Below are 7,440 nucleotides of genomic sequence, written 5' to 3'. Positions count from 1 at the left end.
ATAAAAGCAAGGCTTGTTTAATATGATATGAGGGTAAGATTATAATATACCAAATGTAACATTCTTAGTTGCCTTTAGTTCCAGAGGCTTTGTAAGACTTCCTCATGACCATCATAACAGGCCTTGCTTTTGTCGTATTTTGTGGCTGAAAAAGCAGCCTTGCTTCTTCAGATATTGTAGTTATTTGGATGTATAATAGTTTAGCAAGATGTTACTTTTGTAAGACATCAGATGTTCAAAAAAAGTGCATCAGCAACTTGTACTAAATACTGCAGTGTCCCTTTATAAAAGGTCAGACTAAAACTGACAACTGTACAGTGAAGCCTGACATTTGGATATTTTGAAGTTTTTCATAAATCATAGAATAGTATATGGCTGTAGTTTAGCTTTTTAGGTAAAAGATATGTTTTCATTAGTGCATTTCTTATTGCTGATCACTGTAAAAACATGTGGATCAGCTTTCCATTTCTCTTACGCAGATCATGATAACCTGTAGAGTAGAGTAGAGTACAATCATTTGTGCTATGTTTTTAATTTTCTAAAGCACCTTGATGACAGTGAGTGTTCAGTGGTGAAGCATCCTCTATTGAACCACCCTTAAAAAAGACAAGACAAAAACAAAAGAACCTTGCCAAGTCCAACTTCATATAGGTAAAAGATAGATAAAATTATGACTTAACTTTGGACTTGGCGTAAAGAGCTTCCCTTAACCCCCTGCCCAAAGGGATACTGCAGTTATACTACATACCCATAGGCACCACAATGAAAATTGAAGCTTATACCTAATTAAGGTTTTATACACACCAGTTCCCCCAGTAAATGCAAACTTTAACAAAATTAGACATGTCATATGTTGAAAATGCTCATGGCAAACAATCATTTTGCATTCCTGCAAATAAAATTGTTTTATACTGTAAGCTGGAGGCGAGTGTAACTTATTTTTGTAATAAAGTTTTTATTTTTTTTATGTGTCATTAATATAAATGTGTGTTAGTACAGAGATCTTCTGGTTAAAAACTTAGAATCGCACACATTTCAGTATGTTTACTTGTATTTACATAATTTTTAGAATAGTGGTTGCCAATAGCCTGTATGTTTCACATTAATTGATTTTTTTTTTTGTTATCTTAATAAACCATTTTAGTATGTTGTATGTCAATTACTGGGATAGCTGGGACATGAAGTGTAATTTAAAATTGTCAAGTATTCATTGGAATATGTAAATGTGCCTTGCCAGTTTTGAACTTTAAGACAAGTAAGTGAATGATGGTGAAATGAGTAGTCAATGCGTAAGAGACATTTGCTACCACAGTTTCATATACTGCCCTTGCTGAAGAAAAGTAACTTTCCTCAAATTTGAGCATAAAAGTATACAGTTGCGTTAGCTTCTGAATTTTCAAATCTAGTGATAGAATATTAGGCTTATGGAAAGTGGGTTTGCTAATTGTAGCCTTAAGTATAATTTTGGATTTCAATGTAATCCTTGGTGCTGGCATTCCCAGTGCCAAGGAGTTTAAATGCTCCCTTCAATGAGGTTGCCATGCCTACTGGCACTTTTACTGTCATATGGTTTTATAAGGAACACTGTCAAGATGTGGAAACCAATTTTGAACTTGCTATAAAATGAAAGCACTGGGGGCTGTAGGAGAGGGAAAGTCCTCAGATTTCTTAATGCTGAAATCTCTCCATTGCTGAAAAGCTTAAAACACTTGTGGGATCACAAGTGCTAGTGACTAGTTCTTAGTCTGGAAATGTGTTGGGGAGGGGGATAATTTATTTATGGATTTATAACAGTTGATAAAATTGCATAGGAACATTGCTATTAAGGCACTATGTGTGTTGAAATTGGGGATCATATCCTTAATTTCAGCTCTGATAAAAGCATGGAGGGGACTATCATTAAAAAAAAAGGGGGGGGCAAAATTGACAGGAAACTGTTTTTAATGGAATGCAAGCAATGGTGAGAAAACAAAATATCAAGGTCTTGACAGTGTTCCCTCTAATTATGAACTCAAGCCATTATAACTTTCAAAATTAAATATGATTTGCACTGTTCTGATATTGGTGCAGTTTTTTAGCAAAATTATCAGAAAACTAAATTGCATGTGGTGATTGATACTGTGGAAGAAAAAAGCTAAAATCGAAAAAAAATGTTACTTTCAAAGCTTTAAATTTGATTGTGTAAAGGAAAAACATGCATTATTAAGTGGAAATACTGGTGAGAATGGGCAAGTGCATATATACAACATCAGTTTGGTTGCACTTGGGTGTTGGTAAACTTGAAATGTTCTACAGCAATAATGCATCTCTTACATGGTGCTTTTGTGACATGGGGCATATAACAGTTCTTTATGTTGAAGGCAAGTGTTGACTTAATGTATCTTGCTGCCTCTGTTTATTCTCATAGGAGGCTTTTTTTACTGAAACACCTGCAAAGGTTTGAGTATAAGCTAGCATAGTTCCACATTGGTTTGTAATGTGTTCCTAAATTTGAAGTCTAGTTGAATTTAATAAGAGATTGGAAACTGCTGCTGCTTAACACTTCTGGTTTATAAACACTCCAATACACAGCTTTTAAAATTATACTCTTGTTTTAATATTAATTTTTGTTTGAAGGGTTTCATATAGGACATACAACTGTACTTTTTTTAAAACTTTATTTTACTTTTTTAATTTTTAAAGAGGAGATTTGTTATGACCCAGAACTTAAGTTTGTGTTTCTAGTGTTGGAGGAAGGCTGTTATTACAGATACTAAAGACCAGTTTCTGAATTTTCTGCATTGTACAACTCTTACCTAAAAACTGTCCTAAAATCTAAAGGAATACTAATTCTGTTCTTGTTGGGGGTGAGGGATATGACACAGTCTAAAATAAACTTAGCCTCCTCTGAAGGTAGGATTCCTAACTTCAAATTTCAGGATAGAAATGTTATATATGGCTGCAGCTTTTTTCTCTTGTGCCTTTGATAATTCTTCAGAGGCCTAACTTTTCAGCCTAGCAGTTATTTTGGTCCTTCCATACGCTAGTGAGGAGAGACTTATTTTAAAGAAATAAACCTGAAAGGCCAGGTGGGCATAAACACATGTAACTTTTCAGGAAAGTGTTCAAGTTGTTACATTCTACAAAATTAAGACTGTTATTCCCTCACTTGCATTAATGAAAACTTAGTGGAAAATATTAATTGTTTAAAATGGAATAGCAAGTTTCGGAAGTGGGCATTAAGGCAATAAACTTTACAATGTAGTGTTCTGAGAAATGAAAAATGGTCAAGTTGGAGCTTGAGTTTGTGTTCATAGCCTGAAGCTTATGAATCCCAACTTAATGACTGGCTGTGATGGACTTCAATGTCTGTCTTAGCTGAATTAACTCCAGCACCAGCACATGACATCTCTTGGCTGGGACTAGCTAGCTGCATGAGTTGGGCAGAAGAAACACCAGGTTGTACTGTGTCATTTGCTCTGTCAGATGAAAATGGTATGTGGCAACAGGAGAGGAAGTAGAGCTGAAGATCCCTTCGTCCTCAAATACAGGTAGTGGGGGGAGAAGATATAAATTATTGTTATTTACAGTCATCTAGTGCAAACAAACATAAAGCCTTCTGGAAGCTCTGATGTTAAACTTTTTTCTCGGAGACCAAATTTCACATAGTCATCTGGTCAACACTTTGCAAGTGTTTAATTATATTTAACTTGTGTTAGAAAATCCACAGGTTGGAAGAGTTACTTTTCTCGGGTGCTCCTTTGCCTTGACTGTTACAGTAGGTAGATTTGTTGAAAAGTGCTACTAGGACTAGCTTGTTAGTTTACTTGGAATTTTGAGAGGGGGTTGATTGTCCCATGTATTGATATCTTTTTCTTGCCAATATATAACTGGTTACTAGTTTTTTCTACAAACATACATATTTTTAAATGGCCAGCTCTGGAGTGAATGTTGCACCGCTGAGCTCATTTGTAAGCAGTGGGTTAACATGGATTATTTCAAGCTATCTTTGTGAAAGCTGCTTTAGATAGTCAGACTTCCAGGTATCTGGTAAAAGGTTGTGTTTTTTTTAAAAAAAAAAAAAAAAAAAATTTGCGACAGTCTAGAAAACACAGTCATAGTGTGTAGGTAGAGGTAATTAACTACAGCTTGAATACTTCAAGTTTGAATCACAAGATACATTTCAGTTCCAAGAGTTGTTTAATTCCTGAATGTTCACGAAACGTAGTGTCTATGCCAAAGCCAACACTTATTTTCTGACAGCCTTGCAGTGTCAGAAATCTGGATTCCCTCTTAGAGAATGATACATTTGTCTGATTAATGGTAACAGTTCACTGCCTCTGTCACAGTTAGTGTGACAATACAGTTTTACTTGTTTTGGTCACTAGCGTGTAGAAAAGGCATTGAATCTTACCACTTATTTTCTTTGCACTAAGGAAGATACGAAATGCACTCTTAGTTCTGCTACACAGCCAGTAGAATAGCCTATGCCATTTGACTGCACAGAAGATGATGGTAAGTAAAAATAGACATTCTAGTACTTAAATGCCTTGCGGTACCAAAAATGCAACTGCAGTAGACTGTTTAATTGACTCCTTTTCTGTAATTATTAGGGAGTTTGTGGTTTTCAGCTCTTCAGTTTTAGTGTGTCCAATGCTAAATGAATGTCGAGTGTGATCTGATACTGTTTAATGCTAAATACTTTAGAACTAAAAAAATCTCCAAAATGCTTCACAGACAATTCAGTATGTATTTTTAAACTGATGGGTTAACAACCATAGTAGTTTAAGGGATTTTCCATGAACAGTCAAGTCATTGACAGCCAGGAACTGAGTATATCAGGTCCAGAGTTCCTGATTCCACATGTAGCATTTCCAGTATTGTTCTGCCATCTAAAGTAACATTTTTCAGATTTTTTTTTCTTTAGTGGGATGTAGAATGCACCTAATTCTGTCACTAGTAGAGGTTATTTAAAAACTGTATTGCTAAGCATAGCTAATTTGGGATTTAAAAGCTTCCTCTGTGAGAATTGCAGGCAATTTTATAGATATCCCATTAGTAAATCAGGGGTTTTCTTACAGTGCAATTTCAGCATACTTAAGAATGAAGCTTCATATTGCAAAACACTGGTGAGAGCTAGCATAAAATAAATTATAATTAATCTTTTCATAATGCAGATACATCACAATTGGAAGGTGATTTTAGTCTTTAATGTTACGGCATTTGAGATGATGGATAAAAATACTTAGTCCCTGCACCTGGAAAAGCTGAAGTGGCTATTAAAGGAGTGGTTCTGTTTTGCATTATGGTCAAAGGCCTCTGGATAGTGCAATGAAACCTTTTTTCTTCCAGTGCAAACAGTTGTTCTAACAAGCTAACCTGTTTCCAATCCACAGTTTTCAGCTGCATTTCTAAGTTTTGTATGTGTGCTTAAATGGATATTCTTAGCAGAAGACAAACCTCCAGTGACAGTCACTGGTGTATACGTGAGTAGTACTTTCACCAAGAAGTGACCAGTGTGTAACTCTGATTTAAGCTAGTCTAGTGAAACTCTTTTTTATTAGTATTACCTACACTTTTACAGAAGTATGTTAGTTTACACTTGCTTTTGAATTAGTGGGATGCTTAAAAGCTATTTTGAAGAAAACCACAGGATGTACATTGTTCAAGTCATACCAGAATTTACACATGAAGAAATATGCTGCACGTGTCATGCTAGTGGAAGACTAGACTTGAATATAAAAAGGGGGAAAAAATGTCATAACTTCTCTCACTGGAAGTCCTGAAGGTACTACAAGCCTCAGGTGGCTTTTAGCTTTATCAATGAGTACAATGGAAGCTGGATTCATGGTTGAGTAATCTCTGCTGCCTTCCTCCACTATGTTTTCATAATGCTAACACAACTTCTCAGAAAATTCTTTTTAAAAAAATCCCGTTGTGAGATTAACTCCGGTGAGATCTTCCAGTTAAGAAGGATCTGGAAGGTTTTATATCCATTGAATTCAGAGTAACTTCCTTTTGTGTGTTTGGTGCTTGCAATTTGGTTTTGCATAGAAATGGTCTTACAATGGGAATGGTGTAATAAATGACACTTTGTATTTTTTTTTAAAGGTATACTAATCTGAAAAATACAGTTTGGTTTGTTTGATGTCCTGAGTCATTCAGGTTGTCATGTTTCTATCAAAGAAAATGATCTTAATATTTGATGGCATGAACTGATCAATAGGTCTCAGACCCAACGGTTGATTCTTTAAAGTAGCCAGTCTCTTCTTAGGTTGACTGTTGAAATCAATACTGATTTCTAATAGGAGGTACTGAATGTTGTTTTCTTAATAGTTGTATATAAACCTTCACAGTTTGTTGCCCTCAGTGTAAAATTGCTAAAGAGTACTGCTTTCATTGAGTAATAAGCAAGGAGGAGTATACAGATGAATGATGAGAAAGCATTGCTGATGGAGCTTTTCAAAAGTGAGGCTTCCCAGTTTGTAATGTGCTTTGAGGTGCATCAAGGTGTACGCACCATCTGGGTACAAATGTTATTGAGGGAAATCAGGTAGTGGTCACATCTCAGCAAGGTTAGCTCAAACTACCTTCAGTGATGGCCTATGCTAAAGCAGATTATTTGGTGCTGGAGTAGCTAACATGATCCCATAGTTTTACTGGGCAGTTAGTAAAAACCAGCTGGGATAGTAACTGGAAGAATGAGAGACAGTCATGCATAATGTGTTCTAAGCATCTCTTAAATTTCTAAATCCTTTTGGAGCAACCTTTTTTCTGCTTTAATACATGAAGATGAAAACATGTAAGGTTCAAATTCTATATGCAGTTTAAACATACAAGGACACATTAACTTAGCAGTTCAGGTTTTATGATCAGATGTCTGGGTGTACTTAGAGCCCAGCAATCAGGCATGTATCTTATAGTCTTGGTAATTTTTTTACTTTGTAAAGAAATGCCCTGCTACTGAACAGGTGTTCAGTCTATCCTAGAATGCGTGTGTCTAGCTAAAATGTACATATTGGGGAAAAAAAAAAAAAATGAAGACTACACCCTCCACCATCTCATCTCCCAAAGGTGCTTGGGAGAGGACTTGAATATTCAACGCTTTCTGGGAGCATGCAGGTTAAATAAGTGATAGGTGTTGAATTCTTAGATATGGGGCAAGTGAGATGAATGTGATAATCTTGGAACTACTTCTTAATGATGTAGAGAGATCTCAAGTTTCACAAATAAACTTGTATGTAATGTTCAGTTTAAAAAAGGACATGTCTTGACTCTGACATCTTGAAGGGCAAAAAGTGTCCCTGTGAAAAGGAAAACTTACAGGGTCTTCTGTAAATGCCTTTGTTCTTTCTAAAGCAGTGACAGCCAGGGGCGTTCTTCAGAGGAATACAATGGAGTATATTTGTCTTATATCTAAAAGGTTGACCTAGGAGTGATAGAATCACAAGCAGTGCCCAC

At 35.7% G+C, this 7,440-nt stretch overlaps 1 protein-coding gene across 2 annotated transcripts in view; it reads left to right on the top strand.

The window, feature by feature from the left end:
* Positions 1 to 2,560, top strand: part of SYNCRIP (synaptotagmin binding cytoplasmic RNA interacting protein) — a 27,330-nt gene extending 24,770 nt beyond the window's left edge. For both annotated transcript variants that reach the window (XM_065630985.1, XM_065630984.1), the window contains exon 12: positions 1 to 2,560. This exon is cut by the window's left edge. The gene's annotated coding sequence lies outside the window, so the exon portion shown is untranslated.
* The last annotated feature ends 4,880 nt before the right edge of the window (positions 2,561 to 7,440 follow it).

This window comes from Caloenas nicobarica, chromosome 3, assembly GCF_036013445.1.
Source record: "Caloenas nicobarica isolate bCalNic1 chromosome 3, bCalNic1.hap1, whole genome shotgun sequence".
NCBI lineage: Eukaryota > Metazoa > Chordata > Aves > Columbiformes > Columbidae > Caloenas > Caloenas nicobarica.
The sequence above is the reverse complement of the archived record's forward strand: the minus strand, read 5'-3'. Positions and strand labels throughout refer to the sequence as shown.